Raw genomic sequence first — 25,881 nt, 5'->3', positions numbered from 1 at the left:
GGAGCAAAGAGTTGAGAGATAAGGGAAGGGAAATCAGATGAGGGGATGCAGAAGCACATTTGGCTTGCTGAATCATTTGTAAGACTTTTGCCTCCCTCTGAAGAATGGCATTAGATATTCCCACTGGAAGAAGTAGGATGCCAGACTAGATGCATCAATGGTCTCATCTGGTATGACATTTTTTTCTGAGTCATTTAGGAATGGTAAAATGTAGAGTAGGAAAGGGAGCTATTATTGAAGTGCTTTCTGTCATTAATGGGAAGGACAGGATACCCAAATGAAAAATGTTCTTTGACACTAACCTTTTCTCCCTCTTGGTTATTAGTACCGAAAACTCAGAAAGCAAGAAGTGTACTTTTCTGAAACAATTCTTCAATGTTCAATGAATCTGGAATACATAGTTTGTCCCCACCCAAGTTTTAGGTTATTCATAAAAATAAAGCTATCATATTCTGAGAAGAAATAGTCACAATATCTTTGAAACACTCAAAGTGGTACTCATAGTACCATGAATTTGGACAGTAAGCCTTCAGAAGATTAAGGACTCTGATTTCTGCTTTACTTATTCATTGTGAGCTTGGAAGGTTTCAGATATCAAGCACATATTGAGTTTTATTACTTGATAGCCTAATTGCATTTGTATTATCTTTCTCCTTAATAATATTTTCTTTCTCTGTGTTGGATTTCATCCAAGTATTGTACTTCCATGAAGTAGTTTTCTGGAAAATGTTTTGCTTAAACTTTGATGCTTAACTACTTAACATGTGAATGTTGTCATAAGGTGCTGTTTCCTGATAATAGAATTTCCTTTCTACAGTACTTTGCTTACATATATTAGAGCTCTTGAAATAAGGCTTTTTGTGCACAAGATAAGCTTTGGATAAGCATCTCAAGTTTTGGGTGCTTATCTGAACCATATCCAAACTCTAAAGTTTGTTCTTCATTAGTTGTTTTGCTTCTCACTTTAAAGGTTCAATTATGCCATTAAGTATGTTTTTATATAGGTTAAATCCTGCTTCAGTTTATCAACTGAAGCATTGATTTTAAAGCTAAAACCATTCTCCTTTAGGCCAGGTCTACAGTTGGGATTTGCCTGTAGGACAGGCATCACTATAACTGCAGCAGTATAAACCCAAGTGTAGTCAGAGTAAGCCTCTTTAAACTACACTTTGCACCAATTTAGCTTGTCCCTGTTTCAAGGAAGGATAAAATACAGTATGTAAATTGTGGTTTATAGTGATTTACCCATTTGCACTAGCAAGTTACACCAGTTCAGCTATACTGGCAGCTGGATGCTGAAGGCTGAAAGCCCCAGTGTAGACAAGGTCTTACATTCAGAAATTGCTCCTTTATGCACTAGAGATATGTATAGGGTACAGGAAGCCCTCCACAGCACACTCACAGAGGGTGCCAGGCATGGTTGGAGAATCAGGGGCAGCAAGGGCTACTGGCAATGTTAATGCTCCCAAAGGGGGTATACTGAGAAAGGTGACAGTTGGATCATGCCTTCCTCCCCTACATCTGGGTACCAACATGGCTTCGTCATGAAAATTCTATTTACTTCCTTTGAGCAGATAGAGCAAGTAGCGTCCTCCCTGTGCTCCTCTCCTGTGGCTAGAAGCATTGGGCTACATTCTCTGAGCCCAAGTGACACAAAGGGACCAGAATCTGGCTGCAGCTGCCTGTCTGAGAACTGGCATAAAGCCAGCAAAGCCGATTTCTACACCAGCTCCATCCTCACCTCAGCATAAGGAGCATCTCATGGGAGAGAGAAGATGTGTTGGCATAAGACAGGGATGGGTCACAGTGCAGCTTCTGTGCTATTTCTCAGCTGGCTTGTAGTCCATTATGGCATGATCCAACCCCCAATGAAGTCAGTGGAAACACTCCCTTGGGAAGGTCTGCAATGGAAGCAGGCCCTTTGGGATCATGCAAGTTGGCCTGAGCATCAAGGAGCCATAACCAGCTCCCTCATGCAGTTCCTCCTCTCTTTTTCTCCCTCTCCCTGTCACCCCCAAACAACATAGAAACATCACACAAGAAACAATCCAACCCACAGTCTGTTTTACACCTTTCCCCCTATCCAGTGTAGAACAGATTCATGGAAGAGCCATAACTAAGCCCATAAACTTTCCCTTCCTTTGTTTTTAGTTTGTGTGTTTATTTCACATAGCTCCTAAAATACCTTCATTACAGATCTTTTTCCTTTGTGCAAATTCTTCAACACTAAGCCCTTGTCTACACTACAGATTTATGTCAACATAAGGCAATTACGTCAACCTAACTCTGTAAGCATCTACCCCAAAATGTTGCGACCCTCCAAGACCCTCTCTTGCTATGCCTATTTAATAACTCCACCTCCACGAGAGGCGTAGCTCTTAGATCAGCATAGTTAGGTCAATGCGGTGTCAGTGTAGACTCTGCATTGCTTAAATCAACTGTTGCTGCCCCACACTGACAGTTAGATCGGTGCAAGCACTCCTGATGAGGACGCGCACTGCCAACACAAGGAGTGTCGTGTGAACCTGCAAACACGATTTACTTTGGTGGTTCTATGTCGATGTAACTTAGGTTGACATAATATTGTTATGTAGAAATACCTAAGGAACTGTCTTTTTTAAAAAAGGCTGTAATTGTTCGAATGTTTGTACATTCAATTGTATTTTAATCAATACAACATACATAACTTGGATCAGAAAAGTAAAGTGAAGCTCGTGGCGGTAAAGATCAGTCTGTCTAGGACCTCTGCAATCTGTGAAAATGAATGTAGGAGACTATTACAAGCAGGGCCGGCTCCAGGCACCAGCTAAAAAAGCAGGTGCTTGGGGCGGCCAATACCAAGGGGCGGCACTCTGGCTGCTATTGGGGCGGCACGTCCGGGTCTTCGGCGGCGGGTCCCTCAGTCCCGTTCGGAGTGAAGGACCTGCTGCCGAATTGCCGCCGAAGAGTGGAGCGGCGCGATCGTGCTGCCACGGCTTTTTTTTTTTTTCCCCGCTTGGGGCAGCAGAAAACCTGGAGCCGGCCCTGATTACAAGAGCTTTGGTTAAGGAAAGAAGTAAAATTACTTCTTTAGCACATGAAATTATTCTCTTTAAAAGCACCTTTGTTCAATTACACCTAGTAATGATTTACTTGTGGTAGAGATAACTTGATAAAATAGAAAGGACACAAATTTAATAATAATGTTTATATAGAAAATGGAGCTCAGCTCTTTGACTAGCTATGCCTTGACTACCTTCAAGACAATGGATGTGGGTCTCTTCTTCACAAGAAATTCCATTTGCCTTGTTATGCAAACCCTGCTGCTGACTTCTTATTTAAAAAAACAAATGCATCAGTTTTGGCATTTGCTGTTTCCTGGTATGCAAACATTTCTTGGTATTCAAATAATAAATTTTAATATGAATAATACCATGTGTCTTTAGCTGTTCATTGGAAGGAAACATTATCAACTTGTTGGTTCTTATAACATATGTAGTATAGGTCAAATCCAGTCCTTCACTCTAGGGGTTGCACTAAGAAGCTCATTCTGGGTCTAGAAAAAAATAAGGTTATACACATGGTGGTACAACTGGGTGAATAATGGGAAGAATAATGCTATCGATATTCCATCACATTTCTAAATGCATTTAATTCATCCATTTTGTGTTCACTTTGAGCAATGGAGCACTATTGACAAAAATATCAGTGGAGAATGATTTTCATGTGATAATATTCCCTCTCAATGGCCCGAGTTCAGCAGGGTACTTAATCACATACCTAGCTTCCAGACCTGAAGAAGAGCTCTGTGTAAGCTCAAAAGCTTGACTCTCTCACCAAGAGAGGTTGGTGGAGTTAAATATATCACCTCACCCACCTTCTCTCTCTAATACCCTGGGACCAGTAGCGTAGCTGCAGGGGAGCAGGGCAGCGGCCGCTACCCCACTGAGCACAAGTGGCGCCTTGTCAATTTCTTGGCGCCTTTTTACTCACCCGGGGGAGCAATTAAAAAAAAAAGGCGCCACCTGCTATGGCGCTTTTATTTTACTCACCCAGTGGCGCTCCAGGTCTTCGGCAGCACTTCAGCGGCAGGACCTTCACTCACTCTGCAGATCTTCGACAGCATTTCGGCGGCGGGTCCTTCAGTGCCGCCAAAGACACCCGGAGTGAGTGAAGGGCCTGCCACCGAAGACCCGGAGCGTTACCGGGTGAGTAAAAGTGCCACAGCGAGTGGCGCCTTTTTTTTTTAATCACTCCCCCAGTTCCCTCCACCTGGCTACGCCACTGCCTGGGACCCGCACGGTTGTAACAACACTGCATGTATCTTTAAGTATCTGAGTAATCCCCTTGAAGTTATGTATGGTAGCTAGATAGATACAAGGAGTACCAAATCTTTCCTGGCCTCTGCAGGTAGTTAATTTGTGCCCCAAAGCATGAGATCCACTTACCTTTAATAACATAACTTACAGTAAATTACAGATAAGATCCTACAACTGAAAATACATGGAGGAACTGCAGCATGCATGTGTCACAATTCAGGGCTACTGCACCTGTATTGCCCTTCCGTGGTTCAGTAAGGGCACCCACTTTAGGCTTTCAGCTCCTCAGTCATCACCTCTATTGTGAAGAGATGCACACCTCTCTCCATGCTGAGCTGGGTTTCTCCAGGCTGCATAGTTCCTTGCCTACACTGTGAGTTTCCCAGCAAGCCAGGCTGCTTAGACAGGTCAGTGTTTGTACTTCGCTTTCTCCGCAGAGGCTATGAACAGTTGTAATTGCCCATTTATAACCTCTTTCTAAGTGTGCACATTTATTCTTCACATGAAAGAGTTAGAGAAAACATTTTAAAAAGAATAAAAGAAAATGCATACATGCCAATAAGTTTATCATAGACCATCCCAACTCCAACAAAGACCCTGATAGGTGATCAGTCCTTCAATCACACAGAGTTTTTTCTGTGGTCACAAATTCATCACTGCTTTAGCTCAGCACAAGAATCTTCATTCTTGACTTTATACAGCCTTTGTTTTTTGTCCACAAGTAACAGGCGATCAGTAGACAATGGTTCTCTCCCCAGTGTATAGCTTTGAAAGGTGAGAATTTGCATTCCTCACCCCCCAGGTATTCCCTAGAAAACCCGCTTAACTTTTGTTGTTCCAAAAGTACCTCCTTGTCTGGCATATTGTTTAAAATAGACATTTGAAGCTCATAACTTGCCAAAGTTTGTTTGGCTCATGTGTCCACACCAGAGAAGTTACATGAGATCTCACAATTACACATAAACTTTGTGTTTAATAACTAGACTCCAAAGATACTTAAACTTAATTCAATATTTTTTTTCAAGGATATTGCAGGAAATTGCCCTATCTAGACCATGCACAGCCCCATTAAAGTCTGTGTGATTGCAGCAGTCCATCTGTGTATTGCCATTGAATACGGACCCATGTAACTTATCAGACCATTCAACTGAGCAATTTAATTTAAATTATGAATATTCACAATCTATCCATAGAGTAAAAAAATTGAAAAGATATTTATTAAGCGAATTCATACAACGGCTGCAACAATATCTGCTCACACCTATTCTACACGCAGGAAAAAAAGCAGGCTAAATTATTTCAATACATTTTTTGTTGTGAATTATCTTCTCAACTCTGTGATAATGTTAGCCAGTTCCTGGTTCTCTTCTCTGCTCTTTTTTGGGGAGGCATGTCCATGCTTGTTACTACTTGACAATTCTACATGCAACAAATTCTTATTCAAATCATTTTCACATTCTGCACTTAAGATATTCATAGATTATAAGGGCAGAGGGGACCATTGTGATCATCTAGTCTCATCTTCTGTATAACACAGGCGATGGGTCTTCCCTGTATTAATTTCTCTATGAACTAGAGCATATCTTTTAGAAAAAAATCCCAATCTTGATTTAAAAATTGCCGGTGATGCCTTTGCTACCTTGTTCCAATGGTTTATTACCCTCACTGTTAAAAATTTGCTACAGGTGAACTTTGAAAAACAAAATTTGGTCAAATACTACTTAGCTTTTCCTCTGCAGATATTAAGGTGCTTTACAAAGGCATTTTATAGATGGGAAAAAGGAGGCACAGAGACTGAAATTGACTTGGGTGAGGCCACCCAGCAGGCTAGTGGCAGAACCAATAATAGACTCCTCGTCTCTTAAATCCAACTCCAGTGAAGTTGTTGGATGTTTGTTTCTGTTTTTCTGGGAATTTTATATGCTGCTCTGTTGCTTTTACTATAGAGAAGTGCACTGAAGGAAAAAAATGTACTCCATTGTGTTTCTGAATTTTGTGATAGTTTATTGCAAGCGCATTCTTTACCAGAAGAAATACGGTTTGAATGCTTATTGCTGTTATGTGCTGAAAAAGATGCTTTTCAGGGTATTATTGTATCTTATTCATCAAGAGTCAAAGACAAAATTTAAGCCACGTGCTGTGGTGGCTGTGCAGGTGTTCTGTTGCTCGAGGGACCACATAGGAGCAGCTGCATACCTCATATGTGAGACAGAAATAAGCTATCTCAGAAGGCCGCAATAAGGGCAGACCAAGGGAGTGGCCATACAGTCATGTTTCTGCAAGTCCGGTGACCTCTCTCTGCCAGTGGCATAAAGAGGATGCGACCTCTATTTGAGCCCATAGACTATTATAGATGCTGTGGTCAGACAGCGCAGGAATCCTGCACCCTGGCACTGGCATGGAGGAACCGATATCCCCTGCCCAACTGTTCCAAGCTCCACCTACATGGAGTCTGAATACTCTGGCTTTGTATGAATGGAGCAAGTTTCACCCCAGTGACATATTTTTCACATTACATTAACATAAGCCAGTCACATTATATCAGTGTTTCCCAAACTTGGGATGCGGCTTGTGTAGGGAAAGCCCCTGGAGGGCCGGGCTGGTTTATTTACCTGCCCCATCCGCAGGTTCGGCTGATCGCCACTCCCACTGGCCGCGGTTCGCTGCTCTGGGCCAATGGGAGCTGCGGAAAATGCGGCCAGCACATCCCTCAGCCTGCGTCACTTCCAGCAGCTCCCATTGCCTGGAGCAGCGAACCGCGGCCAGTGGGAGCCACGATCGGCCGGACCTGTGGACGGGGTAGGTAAACAAACCAGCCTGGCCCGCCAGGGACTTTCCCTGAACAAGCAGTGTCCCAAGTTTGGGAAACACTGCACTATATGAATAAAACACTGATTTCTGGCATTGTGATTTGTATACTTAAAATAAATGTAATGTATACATAACATAATGGCATTGTTAGGATGGTGACAATAACAACGTGCAATCAGCTTTCAGAAATACTACATTATTTTTCCTCCATATAAAAGCTACAAACAACTAATGCAAAATCTATGAGTGCACCTTCAGTTCGTAATGTAAACTTACAGTGAAACTAATACGTACCAACAATTTATTTCCATTTATTTTAGTAGATTGGACAAACACAAACATTTTAGAAGCATAAGAGTTTGATGCAGAAATATGAATTATATAGTTATTTCACTGCATCTTTACTGCTAATGCACATGGATTTCATGAAGTATAAGGACAGTATTGGGCACTTAAGTTGTAAGGCTGTCATATTACAACAAAATTATATGTGCTACATAATCATTGTTTTCTTTGTCCTATTTAATTCTGAGTTTGTTGCATAAATATTTACTGTTACAAATCTAATTGGTTGTTTCAAACACCTATTTTAAAGACAATTTAAACACACTGAATGTAATTTAAGTTCATGCATTTAGGCCTATGATGGCCTTAAATAGTAGAAATACCTTCAAGAAATCCCTCTAGCCTCTTCTGGCTATCATCTGCTGCTGCACAGTTTTCAGATCCATGCAACCTGTTCACAAAAACCACAACTCTAAGGTCTAAGGTAAGAGGAGGGGATTAGAGGTCAGGACTCCTGCTTTCTATCTTTTCCTCTGTCACTGGCTTGCTGGGTTCCTGTAAAGCAGACCACTTACCTTCTCTGTGCCTTAATTTACCCATTTTCAAACAGGATATAATAATAGCAACTACTTATTTCTTAGGAATTGTGGGAGGCTGAAATAATCAGATGAAGGGAACTATACAACCATGAAGGGTGAGATTGTACCCATTACTTTAGTGAGTACATAAATTAAGGAGACTCAAAAGATTTTGCATTCCTTGTGGAAGGAACAGGTAAAGTGCTGCCTTGCCCAAAGTGTTATAAATTCCAACACAATGCACTGCAAATCTATGCAGTGATTATACAGTACTGTATCACTGTTAGGCCTTGTCTACACTACGAGAGTAGTTCGATTTTACTTAAATCGAATTTTTGGAATCGATATTGCAAAGTCGAACGTGTGTGTCCACACTAAGGACAGTAATTCGACTTTGTGAGTCCACACTAACGGGGAAAGCGTCGACATTGGAAGTGGTGCACTGTGGTCAGCTATCCCACAGTTCCCGGAGTCCCCGCTGCCCATTGGAATTCTGGGTGGAGCCGCAAATGCCTTCTGGGTAAAAAAAAGGTGTCCAGGGTGCTTTTGGGTAACTGTCGTCATCCGTCCATCACTCCCGCCCTCCCTCCCTGAAAGCGCCGGCGGGAAATCAGTTCGCGCACTTTTCTAGTCAGTGACAGCGCGGACGCCACAGCACTGCGAGCATGGAGCCTGCTGCAACCATCACTGCAGTTGTGGCCGCTCTCAACGCCTCGCAACTTATCATACACCTTTCCCTGAGGCAGATGCAGAAAAGTCAGGCGAGGAGGCTACGTCAACGCGGTGATGGCCTGAAGTCTGAGAGTAGCACAGACCTCTCAGAAAGCAGGGGACCCAGCGCCGAGAACATCACGGTGGCAATGGGTCATGTTGATGCCGTCGAAAGGAGATTCTGGGCACGGGAAACAAGCACTGAGTGGTGGGACCGCATAGTGCTGCAGGTCTGGGATGAATCCCAGTGGCTGCGAAACTTTCGCATGCGGAAGGGAACTTTCCTGGAACTTTGTGAGTTGCTGTCCCCTGCCCTGAAGCGCAATGACACCCGGATGCGAGCAGCCCTGACTGTCCAGAAGCGAGTGGCCATAGCCCTGTGGAAGCTTGCAACGCCAGACAGCTACCGGTCAGTCGCGAACCAGTTTGGGGTGGGCAAATCTACCGTGGGGGTTGTTGTGATGCAAGTAGCCAAGGCAATCGTTGATGTACTGCTGCCAAAGGTAGTCACCCTGGGAAACGTGGAGGCGATCATAGATGGCTTCGCAGCGATGGGATTCCCAAACTGCGGTGGGGCCATAGATGGAACTCACATCCCTATCCTGGCACCGGAACACCAGGCCAGCCAGTACATTAACAGAAAGGGCTACTTTTCCATGGTGCTGCAAGCACTGGTGGACCACAGGGGACGTTTTACCAACATCTACGTGGGATGGCCGGGCAAGGTTCATGACGCTCGTGTTTTCAGGAACTCTGGTCTGTTTAGACGGCTGCAGCAAGGTATTTACTTCCCGGACCACAAAATAACTCTTGGGGATGTGGAGATGCCTATAGTCATCCTCGGGGACCCAGCCTACCCGCTAATGCCCTGGCTCATGAAGCCCTATACTGGCGCCCTGGACACTGAAAAAGAACTCTTCAACTACCGGCTGAGCAAGTGCAGAATGGTGGTGGAGTGTGCTTTTGGCCGTCTCAAGGGGAGATGGAGAAGCTTACTGACTCGCTGTGATCTCAGCGAAACCAATATCCCCATTGTTATTGCAGCTTGCTGTGTGCTCCACAATCTCTGTGAGAGCAAGGGGGAGACCTTTATGGCGGGGTGGGAGGTTGAGGAAAATAGCCTGGCTGCTGATTACTCACAGCCAGACAGCCGGGCGATTAGAAGAGACCAGCGGGAAGCGCTGTGCATCCGGGAGGCTTTGAAAGCAAAGTTCCTGAGTGAGCAGGGTAACCTGTGACTTTAAAGTTTGTGTATTGAGAAGCTAAACCTGCCCCCATTTCTTTGCCCAGTTAATGTTGACTATCCTATCCAGTTACATACCCCCTTCACCCCACTTCCAACACACATTTCAAAATAAAAATAGTTCTACTTTGTTAAAGCACACCGTTTTCTTTAATACTGTATTCGCGGGAATTTTTTAAAACTGGGACGCAGACTGTGGTGCGGAGCGGGTGTACTGTAGTGGCGCGAATGCAGCTTCTAAACTCAAGGATTGACAGGCTCCGCTGCGGTGGGATGGTTGTTTCAACGGAGCCTGTCACCCCTCCTGATAGGGACTGTGTGTATGGGGGGGTCTATGTGACTTTGTGGCAGGGGGAGGACGGTTACAGATCCCCTGCTGTGTGGCTCTGTGATCCTGCCTAAGGACCGCCGCTTAAGATCTGTAACTGCCCTCCCCTGCCACAAAGTCACAGAGCAACCCACCCCCCACCACATAACATGAAAACAACCTCCCAGACTAACCAGGGTAACTAGTCACTGCATCACTGCACTATGTATGTGCCCTGCTGCTGTGCCTGCCCCCGACTATATACCCTGCCAAAGGTGACTGTCCTGTCGAATTACCAACCCCCTATCCCCCCCTCCTGCAAAAGAACATGATGGAAACAGTAGTTAACAGAAACGTATTTTTTATTATCAACCAAACATGGAACTGGGAAAGTGAAACTTGGACGGGGGCTTGTGTCAGGCGGGAAGGAAAGAACTTGTCAAATTTTGGGGAATGAGAGCTTTCTGCTGCTCGAGCTCTCTGCAGGGGTGGAGTGAGAGTTAGCAGGGACTCTGCCGCCTCTCCTTCTGTGCACTTTGGGTGAGGGGAGTATGGGACTTGGTGGCGGGGGAGGGCGGTTAGAGATGGACTGCAGCGGGGCTCTGTCCTCCTGCCTCCGTTCCTGCAGAACATCCACAAGGCGCCGGAGCGTATCCGTTTGCTCCCTCATTAGTCCAAGCAGGGTTTGAGTCGCCTGCTGGTCTTCCTGACGCCACCTCTCCTCTCGATCCATGTTGGCTTGGTGCATTCGGGTCAAGTTCTCCCACCACTGGGTCTGCTGTGCTGCCTGGGCTCTGGAGCAGGCTATAAGCTCCGAGAACATGTCCTCCCGTGTCCTCTTCTTCTTATGCCTAATCCGCGCTAGCCTCTGGGAGTGTGATGACAGGCTAGGTTGTGAGACAGTCGCAGATGGGGCTGTGGGAATGGGAAAAAGGGAGTGAATTCCTCAGAAAGATAAATGTAGTTGTGAACAAAGAACATAGTCTTTCTCTGTTAACAAGACCATGCACAGCACCTATCACATGCGCACTCAGCACAAGGTCGAATTCTCGGCCTTCGCATTCAGTGCCTGGGGTCTTCTACAGCACATTTGAGAAGCCTCTCAGGAGAACGGAATTTCTGTTGCAGGCAGACATGGTAAGCCGTAGACTTGTGGCAGCTTAAAACTTTAATATTAGCAATGGCCTCATTTCACATTGAAATCAATGTCGGTCCCTGCTGCCAGCAATTCGGCAAGCAGGAAGTCTGCTCCTGTCCCACACCCTCGCGGCTGTCCCCGGGAACGATCCCTTTCGGCTGCCCCTCTCCCGCCTCCACCGCGTGGCTGCAAACCAGCGGTTACAGTTCTGTAAAGGAACGGCAAAGCAGTCCCAACACTAACATTCCCCTACCTCATTCAAAGCAGGTCATCATGAGCGACATCACCCTCATGAGGATCTCTGACAGCGAGAAAGAGAGAATGCTCCGGGAAAGCCTGCAAAGACCAGGGCCGTATGCCGCCATGCTGTGCAGAGCAATGATTCCAGAGTACTTGATAGTCTCGTGGCGTGGCAACGTGTCCTACTACGGAGGACCCAATAAGGCCGCTCTCCCCAAGAACCTAATGCAGCGGATTTCCAATTACCTCCAGGAGAGCTTCCTCGAGATGTCACAGGAGGATTTCTGCTCCATCCCCGGACATATAGACCGCATTTTACTGTAGCTGCTGTAGCAGTGACTAACCAGTAGAGCGGCTTGGGCAGGACAATCATGCAAAACCGGACATTGCTAGATTTTTTTTCAATAGTTGCACTGCCCATGACTGAACCGTTAAGCTAATCAAACTAATCATGAGAAACCCATTTTTTAAATTGTTAATATTCCTGTTCTGTTACAAATAAATGTTTAGATTTTTACAACACTTACTGGCTGATCCTTCCCCAGATTCTGTGTCCGGGGTAACGGCTGGGGAGGGTTGGTAGGGGATCTCTGTAAGGGTGATGAAGAGATCCTGGCTGTCGGGGAAATCAGCGTTGTGAGCGCTGTCGACTGCCTCGTCCTCCTCATCTCCTTCCTCATCTTCCCCGTCCGCTAACATGTCCGAGGATCCAGCCGTGGACACTATCCCATCCTCAGAGTCCACGGTCACTGGTGGGGTAGTGGTGGCGGCCGCACCGAGGATGGAATGCAGTGCCTCGTAGAAACGGGATGTCTGGGGATGGGATCCGGAGCGTCCGTTTGCCTCTTTGGTCTTCTGGTAGCCTTGTCTCAGCTCCTTGATTTTCACGCGGCACTGCGTTACATCCCGGCTGTATCCTCTCTCTGCCATGTCTTTAGAGATCTTCTCGTAGATCTTTGCATTCCGTCTTTTGGATCGCAGCTCGGAAAGCACGGACTCATCGCCCCACACAGCGATGAGATCCAAGACTTCCCGATCAGTCCATGCTGGGGCCCTCTTTCTATTCTGAGATTGCACGGCCATCACTGCTGGAGAGCTCTGCATCGTTGCCAGTGCTGCTGAGCTCGCCACGATGTCCAGACAGGAAATGAGATTCAAACTGGCCAGACAGGAAAAGGAATTCAAATTCAAATTTTCCCGGGGCTTTTCCTGTGTGGCAGTTCAGAGCATCCGAGCTCGTACTGCTGTCCAGAGCGTCAACAGAGTGGTGCACTGTGGGATAGCTCCCGGAGCTATTAGCGTCGATTTCCATCCACACCTAGCGTAATTCGACATGGCCATGTCGAATTTAGCGCTACTCCCCTCGTCGGGGAGGAGTACAGAAGTCGAATTAAAGAGACCTCTATGTCGAACTAAATACCTTCGCGGTGTGGACGGGTGCAGGGTTAATTCGATGTAACGGCGCTAACTTCGACATAAACGCCTAGTGTAGACCAGGCCTTAGACTCACATTTCCAGCATCCAAGGGATTATGGGACACTTTCTCTATGCTCACATTTAGTATCTCACATTTGGCACAGTCCTGCAAGGTGCTAAGCATGCTGGCCCTGATTCTGCAAAGCACTTAAGCAAGTGATTAGCTTGAAGCATATGAATATTCCTAGTGAAGCCAATGGATCTGCTTAAACTGTTAAAGTTAAGCACATGCTTAATTGTTTCTTAGGATTGGGACCAAAGTGCTCAGTACCTTGAAGGATTACGCTTGTGGCTCTTATTAGTGAAATAATGGCCTGCGTAAGTGTATTGGGAAGAAGTTAGTGAAATATTGACCTGTATAAGTATTGCTCTCATAGCACAAATCAGCTTCACCTTACAGGAAATGTTCAAGATTACTAAAGAAAGCACAGCACACACTGTTGTATTGTTTTAACTTCAGCAATAAATCTCAATGAAAGAGAACTAGCAATGCTAAAGTATTTGCATTGTTTAGTGCTTTAACTTCTCCCACTGGTGCTGTTCATTCCTTCTGAACCCTTTCTTTTTGAATGCATTACATGCAATAATTTTGGGAGTTATGATAAACAGATAGGCACTGTTATAATGCATTACAGTTAGGAAGAGGCACTTGAAAGAAATTGGTTTTGCTATACACATGATGTGAAACAATCAATAGTGCTTTAGTCTGACAAGTACTGTCAATATCCATTGTCACAGTCCAGAAAGTCGTTAATGGATAGTTCTTCAAAAACCAATGCTTTCAACACAGGTTCAAAGTACTCAAATATACCATATTTGGCAGGAATTAATCATAGGTAAACCCTTGGGATTTTGTATAAATGTTTTGTAAATTGAGAGTGAAATAAAAATCTTGGGAGGAAGGTAGGATAGTATTGTATAGTGTGGGGATGTAGGGGTAAACCATGTCAATAAAATCATTCAGCCATAAAGGGAAATTTAGAAAATGTTAAACCTGTTCCTTTCTGGGTCATACAGGCCTTGTCCAAAGCATTGCTCCTCAAAAATTATACTGCAGGAGATGTACTGTCTGGTTGCAGGGTTTGTATTTAATATTCTCTCACCACATTCACACAAAGTAATCACACATGCAATCATGGTCCTAATTCTGAAAGGATCAGAGTCTTTTCTGGTTCATTTAACTGCATCTGTACCATGTTTCTGGAGAAAAGTTGTGGAAACCTTTCCCCCCTGCAATTTCAAGCCTGATCCAGCATACTTACATGATGCCTAATCTGTAAACTACGAAAACAGACCAGACGGCCACTCTTGGTGGCTCTGTTTTTTGGGAGACTCCCATTACTGTCTAAGTGTAAGATCTGTCTTTAAAGGCAGATCTCAAAAATAGAGAAATAAAGTTTAAATTGTTGATGAAGGAGCAAGCCCAAAGGCCAGCCTCCAGTCCCGGCTTAGAGAACCCTGCGTACATTGGCCTCCAAGCACACTTACATTATGTCTGTATTACACCCACTGGCAGCGGCCTATAGAGCATATGCACACACTGTAATGAAAAGCAAGCTGTGTCTGTACTATAGCATGTAACTACATGTATCAGTAAAAAGTTCTGTTGTGGGGAAGCTGTGGGGAAATCTCCACTGCTTCTCCCCACCAGAGACTTTTCCTACTTCCAAAGTCTTTCCCTGCTGCAGGGAAAGGCTCTAGCAATGGGCAGCTTGCAGAATCTGCTGTGAGAAAACACTTCAGCAACAGAGATCTAGTAGAGCCTTTCTCTGCTACCACTGTCTCCCTATATTGGTAGTCTGAGTCTGGACATATTCATTCAAAGCGTTCAGTATCCGCAGCACTGGTACATTTTGTATGGGTTCCTATCTTGGTACCGATGATGGTCTCCACAGAACCACATTCAACTTCTGCTCATGTACCATCAGTACTCCAGGAGTTTAGGCATTCTAGGGATCATTTTGTTTCAGACAAGCTGGAGTCTCCATTACTTACCAGTACCATTCACTTGTCCATCCCGAGATCTTCCAGGTCACCAAATTGCATTTCTCATCAAGACCTCCTACTATTCAGGGTGAACAATTATCACCTCCCCTGAAAGTTGTTGAGGATGATTCTTCTGACTCATGTATTTCCATTCAGGGATCCCCTGTCTGCACTACTAGACACTACTCTTTATACTGAGAGAAAGACAGTTGGGGACAGACAACTTTGACTCCCATCCAGTTAGTGTGACCAATGATAGATCCCTCCTCCTATGCTCTATGTGCCCCCCACAGTGCCCTTCTTGGCATTCCTGGGCTCTATATAATCAGCCATTGGTAAGGGTCCTGAGTGCCTCTTGTAGGGACCCTAGGGAGAGTCATTCTCCTGAACCATCACTCCCCTCTCATCAACCTGACAAAGAGGTAACACTCTATACAAACATTTCTTCATTATCACTAGATAAGAATGTAATGCCTATAGCACCCTCCAGGGCAGATGGTTTTAGATAGTTTCAGCAACTAATGAAGCACATAGATGTGCTTCAAATTCCTTTAGAGGATATCCAGGCCTCTCAGCATAACTCCTGGACATTTTATATACTACAGCTTCTGCGTGTGTGGCCTTTTCTGTGACTGAGGCTTCATTGGAGCCTGCTAAGGCTATCTGGCAGACTCCAGTTAAGCACCTTCAACCTGTATATTATGTTCCAGCCAAATACTCAGAATTTCTGTTTTCACACCTGGACAGGAATTCTGTGACAATAAACCTGGTAGACAATTCCATACAAAGTCTACCCCTTTCAACAAAGATCAGAAATGACTCCATCTATCCAATCACAAGAATTACTCCTCAGTGACTTTACAATTCAGAATTGCTAAATAACAGTGCTAATGTCAAGGTATAACTTTGTTAATTACAGTAAGCTTAACAGCTTTATTAAACATTTACCAGAGAAGCACCACAAGCAGTTTAAGGCCTTTATAACTGTAGGTCAACTTTGAGCAAGAACATCATTGCAGGCCTCCTTACATGAAGCCAATGCTGTAGCCTGGTCCGTGATTTGTGATGCAACGACCATCTTGTCTTCTGTTGTCACGCTTCCCTAAAGATGTATAGAGTGCAGTTAAGATCCTTAAGTGACAGCCTTAACATGGAGCCACAGCCACCCCAAGTCCCAGCTGCCCCAGCTCCAGCCTCAGGCCCAGCAGGCTTCCTGAAAGAGGAGCAGCCCTGCCTGGGCTGAGGCCAACTAGAAGTAAACAGGAGTTATAGTCTTAGGTTTCAAAAGATGATAGAAGCTGCTGTAATATGCAAGCTCTTCATGTCCTCAAGGGCTAACCCTGACTAAGCAGCTGTGAATCCCTTGCTTGTGCTTGGACTTTGAAAGGGCAAGATTTCTAAGCAGCATAGAGATCCATTTTCTTCTTGTCAGGGATTTCTATTCCCTTCCAACAGAGTTCAAGCTGTCTTTGTTTTTTGATATTTCACAATGGCTCGCTTGCTTTCAATGAACCTCCTTGGTGGACAGGACAGATCTTCTGTAGGAAGCCATCATTTTACATTACTTAATCCTTTCCTGTTTGATGGCTTACACAGTTACAGAGGTTTATGATTAGGGCTGTCAATTAAACATGGTTAACTCACATGATTAACTCAAAAAAAGTAATCACGGTTAAAAAATTAATCGTGATTCATCACAGTTTTAATTGCACTGTTAAACAATAGAATACCAATTGAAATTTGTTAACTATTTTTGGATGTCTTTTATATTTTTCAAATATATTGATTTAAATTACAACACAGAATACAAAGTGTACAGTGCTCACTTAATATTATTTTTATTACAAATATTTGCACTGTAAAAATGATAAACAAAATCCACCTCATACAAATACCATAATGCCGTCTCTTTATAGTGAAAGTACAACTTACAAATGTAGATTTCTTTTGTTACATAACTGCACTCAAAAACAAAACAATGTAAAACTTTAGAGCCTATAAGTCCATTTAGTTCTACTTCTTATTCAGCCAATCGCTAAGACAAACAAGTTTCTTTACATACACGGGAGATAATGCTGCCGGCTTCTTATTTACAATGTCTCCTGAAAGTGAGAACAGGCATTCACATGGCACGTTTGTACCAGCGTTGCAAGGTATTTAAGTGCCAGATATGCTAAACGTTCTTATGCCCCTTCATTCTTCAGCCACCATTCCAGAGGACATGCTTCCATGCTGATGACATTCGTTAAAAAAATAATGCATTAATTAAATTTTGACTGAACTCCTTGAGGGAGAATAGTGTGTCTCCGGCTCTGTTTTACCTGCATTCTGCCATGTATTTCATATTATAGCAGTCTCGGATAATGACCCACCATGTGTTCATTTTAAGAACACTTTCACTGCAGATTTGACAAAACACAAAAGAAGATACCAATGTGAGATTTCTAAAGATAGCTACAGCACTCAACTCAAGGTTTAAGAATCTGAAGTGCCTTCCAAAATCTGAGAGGGACAAGGTGTGGAGCATGCTTTCAGAAGTCTTAAAAGAGCAACACTCCAATGCAGAAACTACTGAACCCGAACCACCAAAAAAGAAAATCAACTTTCTGCTGGTGGCATCTGACTCAGATGATAAAAGTGAAAATGAGTTGGTCTGCACTGCTTTGCATTGTTATCGACCAGAACCCGTCAACAACATGGATGCATGTCCTCCGGAATGGTGGTTGAAGATGAAGGGCTATATGAATCTTTAGCTCATCTGGAACATAAATATCTTGAAACACCGTCTATAACAGTGCCATGCGAATGTCTGTTCTCACTTTCAGGTGACATTGTAAACAAGAAGCAGGCAGCATTATCTCCTGCAAATGTAAAATAACTTGTTTGTCTGAGTGACTGGCTGAACAATAAGTAGTACTGAGTGGCCTTGTAGGCTCTAAAGTTTTGCATTATTTTATTTTGGAATGCAATTATTTTTTGTACATAAGTCTACATTTGTAAGTTCATATTTCATGATAAGGAGATTGTACTACAGTACTTGTAGGTGAATTGAAAAATACTATTTCTTTTTTTTTACAGCATAAATATTTGTAATAAAAAATAAATATAAAATGGGCACTGTACACTTTGTATTCTGTGTTGTAATTGAAATCAATATATTTGAAAATGTTGAAAACATCCACAAATATTTAAATAAATGGTATTTTATTATTAACAGTGAGATTAATCGCGATTATTTTTTTAATTGCTTGAAAGCCCTATTTATAATGTAAATGCTCAATACAACCTTATAACATGGGATACCCATGCAGATTACTACATGCAGCATCCTCTAAGTATTTCATAAACATTAAACACATTTTTTTACAAATCTAAAATCTGTTTTAATAATATCAACACACAGGTGAACCAGATTGGTTTCCCGCTATGCATTCATCAATGTACAGTGGGGGCCTAAGAGACACGGCATGAGCTGGCACCTAGTCTGCCAGTGTCACAACTGTCTTTTTCATTTCCAACCTGCATGGGAGAGAATGATATCCAGCAAATTGGTTTTGAAAGTTGTAACCTCAGTTATTCAATCCATTTAATCCCCATCCTTTTCAGGGACCCATTTCGTGATCACTTGCTGAGACAGGAAGTCACCTCTCTTCTATGCTTAGGGGATAGAAGCAGTTCAAGTCCAGCACAGGGGCAAGGGTCTCTATTCCAAGTACTTTATGGTCCCCAAAAAGAACATGGGATGGAGGCATATATTACATCTCACACATCTAAATAACTGTGAAACCACAGAAATTTAGCATGGTGTGACTCTTGCTGGTATAATTCTTTGGTTAGATTCCAGTGATTCATTACTAATGCTCAACCTTCAGACTGCATATTCATCCTTCTCACAACAGGTTTCTTCATTTTACAATCCACCAGGATCACTTCCATTATTGTGTGCTTCCATTCATACTCTCCTCTGCCCTCAGGATATTCTCAAAGATCATGGTGGTCGTAGCCACCCTCCTGCATTGATTGGGAATAATTGTCTTCCCTTAACTCGACAATTGGCTGCTCAGGCTGATCTTACCATGAGGTTCTATCTGCAGTACGAACAACAAGATCTCTGTTCTACAGTTTAAGCCTTCAATTCAACCTTTAAAAGTCTGCTTTGACCCCAGTACGACAGATAGATTTCACAGGAGCGTCTCTGGATGCCGTGTCAGCCAGGGCCCATCTATCTGTGGATGGGTTCATGACCTTGAAAAATCTTATTTCAAATGTTCAACTAAGTCATCTAACCTTGGCAAAAAATTGTCTCCAATTATTAAGATATATGGCAGTTTGTACCTTTATAACTCAATATGCCACGTTACATCTTCAATGCTTCCAGGGATGGCTCAGGATAGTTTTTCTACTGAACAAGCACATTTTGGACAAGCAAGTGTCTGTTTTTCATCAGGTTCTGGATCCATTCAGTTGGTAGAAGGACCCTTCAGAGTCTGTTCAAGAGTCCCTTTCGTTCAACCTCCTCCTACCATTGTTATAACATCAAATGCATCCGTCTGGGGATAGGGAACACATCTAGTGTCACACACCATGCACAGCAAATGGCCTTCTCCAACAACATCTTCTTCATAGCAACTTTTTAAAATTGAGGGCAGTCAGAATGCTTGCACTCATTTCCTTCCACTTACCAGAGCCGAATCTGTCAAGGCCATAGCAGATAATGTGTCCTGGACTCGAAAACATATTTTCTCCAAACACTGTGATTTGATTCATGCCTCTAGATCAGATGCTGTAGTTGGCAATGCAGCGCTGTCTTCAGTATTAGATTCTGCTCTCAGGTTCTCTGCTCCCTTTGGTAATATATGTGGGAGGTCAACCAAAGTGGATCACTCACAGGGACACTATTCAAAGAAGGAGAGGTTACTCACCTTGTGTAGTAACTGGAGTTGTCTCTGTGGGTGCTCCAGTATCTGTTTTCTTTCGCCTCTGCTTCAGTTTCCTTTCATGGAACTTCACGGTAGAGAAGAAACAGTGTGGTTCACTTATACAGCTCTAAATATCCTTGGTACAGGGCACGAGGATGTCTGGAGTGCATGCATGGGCCGAAATGGCACTGCTACTGAAAATCTCTGATCAAAGGTATCCCTGAAATAGAGCACATATAGGGCACACATCTCAAAGAACTCTAGTTACTGAACAAGATGAGTAACCTCTCCTTATCCTTTTGCTGCTGGAATGTAGTGTCCTGCTCTCATTTTTGGCAAGGGAAAACTTAGAATGATATTTTGCCTTCTGTAGTTTTCACCTATACATTCTGTAAAGCTTTCCTGGCCCAGCACAGACAACCGTGCATTCCCCTTTCGTCTCTCACAAACTATTTGTGTTTCCAGCGGGAATAATCTGTGCAGGGAGAGAGGGGCAATGATACTCGCATGGGTCTTTACTGGTTGGAGCATGCTGTTTTTGAAGCATGTATGTATAGTGCACTTTAAACAGTGCTCCAGAATTTGTTCCATCATATGTCAGAATAGCCAATATAATGGTACCAAGTGAAATGCCTATTTATAATGAATGTTGGAGGTGTAAAGGAATGCTAAACTGTATTATACTGATCAGCCACTAGGTGGCACTGTGTATAAAAGACCTTATAAAAGAGCTTCAGCTATACCTGGAAGAGCACTGAAGGATCTTATGCTGAACATATCTGGTGTGTGAGCAGGCTCTGTGACTAGTCCATATCTGGTACGCAAGATCATGCCGTGGTATCAGGAGTAAACTAAAAATAGAAACAGAAGAAACATAGCAACTAAGATTGGAAACAGAAGGAACATAGCAACTAATGTTGAAGACAGAAGGAACAGCAATAAAGCTTGCAGACATAGGGAGTAAAGCAACAAAGGTTGCAGGATCTCATCAACTTGCCACTCTTCAAAGCCCAGAGAACTCCAGCTTTGACACACCTTCACAATGGACAGACTGGAAACAATATTTTGCAAGATTTCACATTGCAAATAAATTCCACAAAGAAAGTGGAGATATACCAGTATCCTCTTTAATATATGCTCTATGGAAGCAAGCAGAGCATACGTTTAAATCCTTTGACTTTCCTGAAGACAGTTACAAAGATTACTATAAAAGGCTGTTTGATGCATACTTTATACCCCCAGAGAACTGTGGTTTATGAAAAAGCATGCTGTCACCAGAGAATTCAAGAACGAGGGGGAAATGTTGACTGTTTCATAAGAGCTCTGCAAACACTGGCTGAAAACTGACTTGGGGAATGCAAAGAGAGAAAATCAGACAGACTGGTTATTGGATTAACAGACAAAAACCTTTCACAGCATCTACAGTTGCAGAGAGAGATTTAACCATATATACAGATAGCTATACGGATAGCAAAGACATCAGAATTAGTCAAACAATAGAACAAAAGGGAGGAGCAACTTGAAAAATCTGAAACTAGCTTAGAAGCTACAAACAGAAACTTGAGTGTTAAAAGTCATTATCATAAAACCCCAAAGGAAGGAGAGAGAACTCCTAGGCTAAGGGCTTGTCTTCACTATTGAGCTAAATTGGCGCTATTGCCATCAATGAAGTGGCATCAGTTTAGCGGGTCTGGTGAAGACGCACTAAAGTTGATGGGAGACTGCTCTCCCATCAACTTCAGTACGCCACCTCAATGAGTGTCTCCTGTTGACATAGTGACATAGAGCAGTGTAGATGCCACTTTAAGTTGATGTAAGTTACGGAGACTTAAGTTACATAACGTTAGATCGGCTTGCAGTGATAGTGTAGACAATGCCTAAGAGGGACAAGTTCCAGTCTACATGCGCAAAGTGTGAAAAATGTAACATCCCAAGATAAGATGTATGTCCAGGCTGAGGCACATGGTGTAATGAATGCATGAAATATGGACATTTTGCAGCTGTTTGCCTCACCAAAGCAGTCAGGCAGTTGACTCATATTAAAGACAATCAAGAGCCATTGTTTCTGGATTCTATCATTTGTGATGACATAGAACCTGCCTGGAGACTGAAATTGAATATTCACAGCAAGACTATTGACTTTAAAATAAACTCAGTAGCTGCCATCACAGTCATCTCAGGAGGCACTTACAATCACCTTCAATTCATTCCAGAGCTGAAGTCACAACACAGCTCTGACTAGCTCTGCAGGTATTTTGAACTGCATGGGCCACTTCACCATAGAAACAACTTAGAAAGACAAAGCTATGCATTCAGAGTTCATGTGAACAAAGGATCAAAGGCCAAGAGCTTCTCAACTGCAGCACAGTAGACATGCTGGGCTTAGTGAGAAAGGTGGAGGAACTCCGTGGAGGATTTGATAATATTGGATTTTTGAAAGGAGATCCAGTACAAATCAACTTCAGAGATGATGCTGAACAATACGGTGTAAAAACACCTCTACCAGACAGACCTTGGAAGAGACTAGCTGCAAATTTATACCAATTCAGAGGACATAATTACCTGGTTGTAATGGACTATTTTTCCAGTTATACAGAAATATAGTGTATTTGAAGTAGCTAACATGTTGTAGTGTTATCAAGAAACTGAAGTGCACTTTTGCTGACATTGGTATTCCAGAACAACTAGTGAAGGACAATGGACCATAATTCACTGCAGCAGAATTTAAGTCATTCGTAATGAAATATGATTTTTATCATATTACTAGCAGTCCACAAGTGAAAGGAGAGGCTGAGATAGCTATATAGACAGCCAAGAAAATCTTACAGCAGGAAGATCCATTCATCACTCTTCTGAGTTACAGATCAACACCAGCAGCTACTGGATGTAGTCCAGCATAACTCCTGTTGGGAAGACAACTCAGAACTTCTGTTCCAACTTTGGAAAATAATCTATCTCCAAAGTGGACAAACATAGAGAGTAGCTAAATTGGATAAAAAGAGTAAAAGAGCTTATGAACACTTTTACAACAGATGTCAGTTAGTTAGAGAACTGCCAAGTCTAGAACCCGATGATTGTGTTCTCATCATATTGGTTGGAGAAAAAGGATGGACAACTCCAGCTGCCATAAAGAAAAAGAATTCAGGACCCAGATCATATGTAAGTGAGAACGACCATGAGGAGTTCAACAGAAACTGTTGACATCTACAGTTTGTTTCTTAGAAAAAACAATCAACAGAACAGCCTCTACAGATGGCAGATGCAGAACAAGAAGACGACGACTCAAGGATTCCAAACTGACTGCAGCCAGTCATTTTAACTAATGGACAGCTAGATGGCCAAGTTGTTACATGCAGTTGGTAGTTAATCTGTTTGAGTTTGCTAACTTCCATTAATGGAAGATCTTCACTAGTCACAGCCGTAGTCTGAAATTTGAAAAAGTAAAGTACTATAGAAAACTGTTCGTTATAATCTTTCTGTTGTATAACTACATTTTTCCATTTGGAAACAACATCTAGCTCTCCTTGCATTTCCAAATATAAAACAAAGCCATTATTACATGGGGATACCACGAGAGCAGCGGTTTGGCAGGAAAAAAAGATATTTCTAAACAAGATCCCAGCAAGAGTATTTCTAGCCAGTGCTCAATTCTGGATCATATTATCCAAACCCTTGAATTTCTGGGAGGTTTCCCTCTGGTGACTTGCATGTGCTTACCAGCATAATATAAGAAACTCATCAAAATTGGCTTTGCTGATGTTTTTCTCCATGCTATATATAATCTAACATGGGATATACAAAAAGTGTCTATGACAATAATGATTCCTACCTCTAGATGTAGTTTTAACACCATAGTTGCTGTATCAGGTATAAAACTACACAGCTGGAATAAAACATCTTTCTGTGCATAAGTATTATTTACCCCTACATTGAATTGTAGATCCCCTATCTAACTGTTCTTCAATGTGAACTACATTGGGATCCGTTAAATCATCGTAACAAATTTGGCGTTCTAGCCAGAGCTAATACTGAAGTGAAAGCAGGCATTATGTGAATTAGAATTTATAAGTATTTCAGAATCCTGCAGAGTGAGAAATGTGTCAGGCATAAAGTAACTGAGTAGTTTTACTTGTGCCACATTTGAAATGGGGAGGCTGCACCCTGGGAGCAAGGAAAGAAAAATTGAACTACTATGGAGAGAATTATCTTAAGCCACATACCCACAGTCAGAAAACTAAATGCAATTCACTTTACTGTTTCAAAGTACCCTTAAGATGCAGTACTAGAAACATCCATTTGTTATTTTTTTTATAGCAAGGCTGAGTGACTTGGAATTTTAGCACATCCGTGCCAAGGATTGCCTAACTTTGAACAAAAAGTTCTAAAATATAAAGTGAACAAAAGAGTCAACTATCAATTGAACACTAATCTTTATATTCTATGATGCATCACCCTAAGAATGCTACCATTAAAAATGTGAAGTCTATTTTTCATAAATGATGGATTATTGTACCAAGCTGTGTATTTTCCAATAAAGTGTTGTTTTATTTGTCCTGTGTGATTACTAGTTTGTGGAAGTATGTGTGGGGTCATTTTAGTGCTGTGGGAAAATTGAACACTCTTCTGTTAAAATCAGTAGTGAAATCAGAAGCAAACTATGCTCTGATTATCATAGGCATGTGTTTAAACATTGCTTTCCTTAATTGGTTATGGTTATATTTACTTAAAATGAACAATTTGGCAAGTTTTGCTCCCTTGACAACAGCAAAGCATAAACCGTTTTATAAGGTTGGCTGTTAAAATCAGAATTGTAATATAAACCACATTATTCCAGGATTTTGTACAGTTCTTTAAGAGGACCCTTTAAATAATCACTATTTTATAATTGTGCACCTTTTAGCATTCTGTTATTTATAACTAATGTGAAACTGCTTGCTACAAAACCCAGCGTAATCTAGATCATGATTTCCCTCTATAATATTTTTCTCAGATACTTCTAGTGAGGACTGCTGCATCTTGGGGGAGATTTCATGTGGGGGGAGGATATATACGTCTATAACCATGCTGCCATAGAAGTTATGAAAGGAGAGGGACCCTGAATGCTCCATAGAAGCCCTGCCACTGGAGGGCTGAATCATCCCTCTTAGCGGACCACCGAGGGAACGGTAAATTTGTGGATCTCCTCTTCTCCATGAAGAATTGGGGATCAGCTACCTTTCTGGTGAGCAATTCTGTGAGGAGGTGCTCTCTGCAGTCCAAGGTTCATGAAAAGGAATGAGCTGGAGACTGAGTGGGCCAAGACACAGATATCATCCCCCGTTAGCCCTGGAGATCTTACTGGAAAAGATTGTACAGCATCTTGCTATTTAACCTTTGGTTCACAGCCCTCTAGGTGACTTAGGGACTGCCAGAGCCAAGGCACAGGGAAACTGGAAAAGCCTTATGAGGGGCAAAAAATGGATATCTCTGGCCTCCCACAGATGTCTTAGGATGTGTGAGGTTGGGGAATCCGCACAGAGATTTTCTCACACAGAATCCCTACTCACTGCTTTAAACACAGGATGGAACAATATAGACATGGAGATGTGCTGAACGCTGAAGTAGGGAATATTTTGAGGTCCTGGGTGTGCCTCTTGCCATCAGTATTGCCAATTTAGGGAGCTGTGACAGTTCTCTGTGAACACCCCAGCAGACAAGAAGTTATAGCTGATTTGCATCATCACGGTTTGCTCCTGTGGACTCTCAGGAAGTGAGTCCCACACCTTGCTGGCATAAACCACGAGAAAACTTAGCCCAAAGGTTTCTCAGTGCAGTAAATACCTAAATATAATAAAATGAAATATTTAGAATTGGAACACTTTTTCTTCCATAAATTAATGCATCATGCAT

The 25,881-nt window shown here is 42.8% G+C and overlaps 1 protein-coding gene across 2 annotated transcripts in view; it reads left to right on the top strand.

Annotated features, from left to right (window-relative positions):
- Positions 1–25,881, top strand: part of ARHGAP15 (Rho GTPase activating protein 15) — a 461,972-nt gene that overhangs the window by 252,491 nt on the left and 183,600 nt on the right. The window lies entirely within an intron of this gene.

The sequence above is a fragment of the Malaclemys terrapin genome, chromosome 11, assembly GCF_027887155.1.
Source record: "Malaclemys terrapin pileata isolate rMalTer1 chromosome 11, rMalTer1.hap1, whole genome shotgun sequence".
Taxonomy (NCBI): Eukaryota; Metazoa; Chordata; order Testudines; family Emydidae; genus Malaclemys; species Malaclemys terrapin.
Note: the sequence above shows the minus strand (reverse complement) of the source record. Positions and strands in the feature narration are given on the sequence as shown.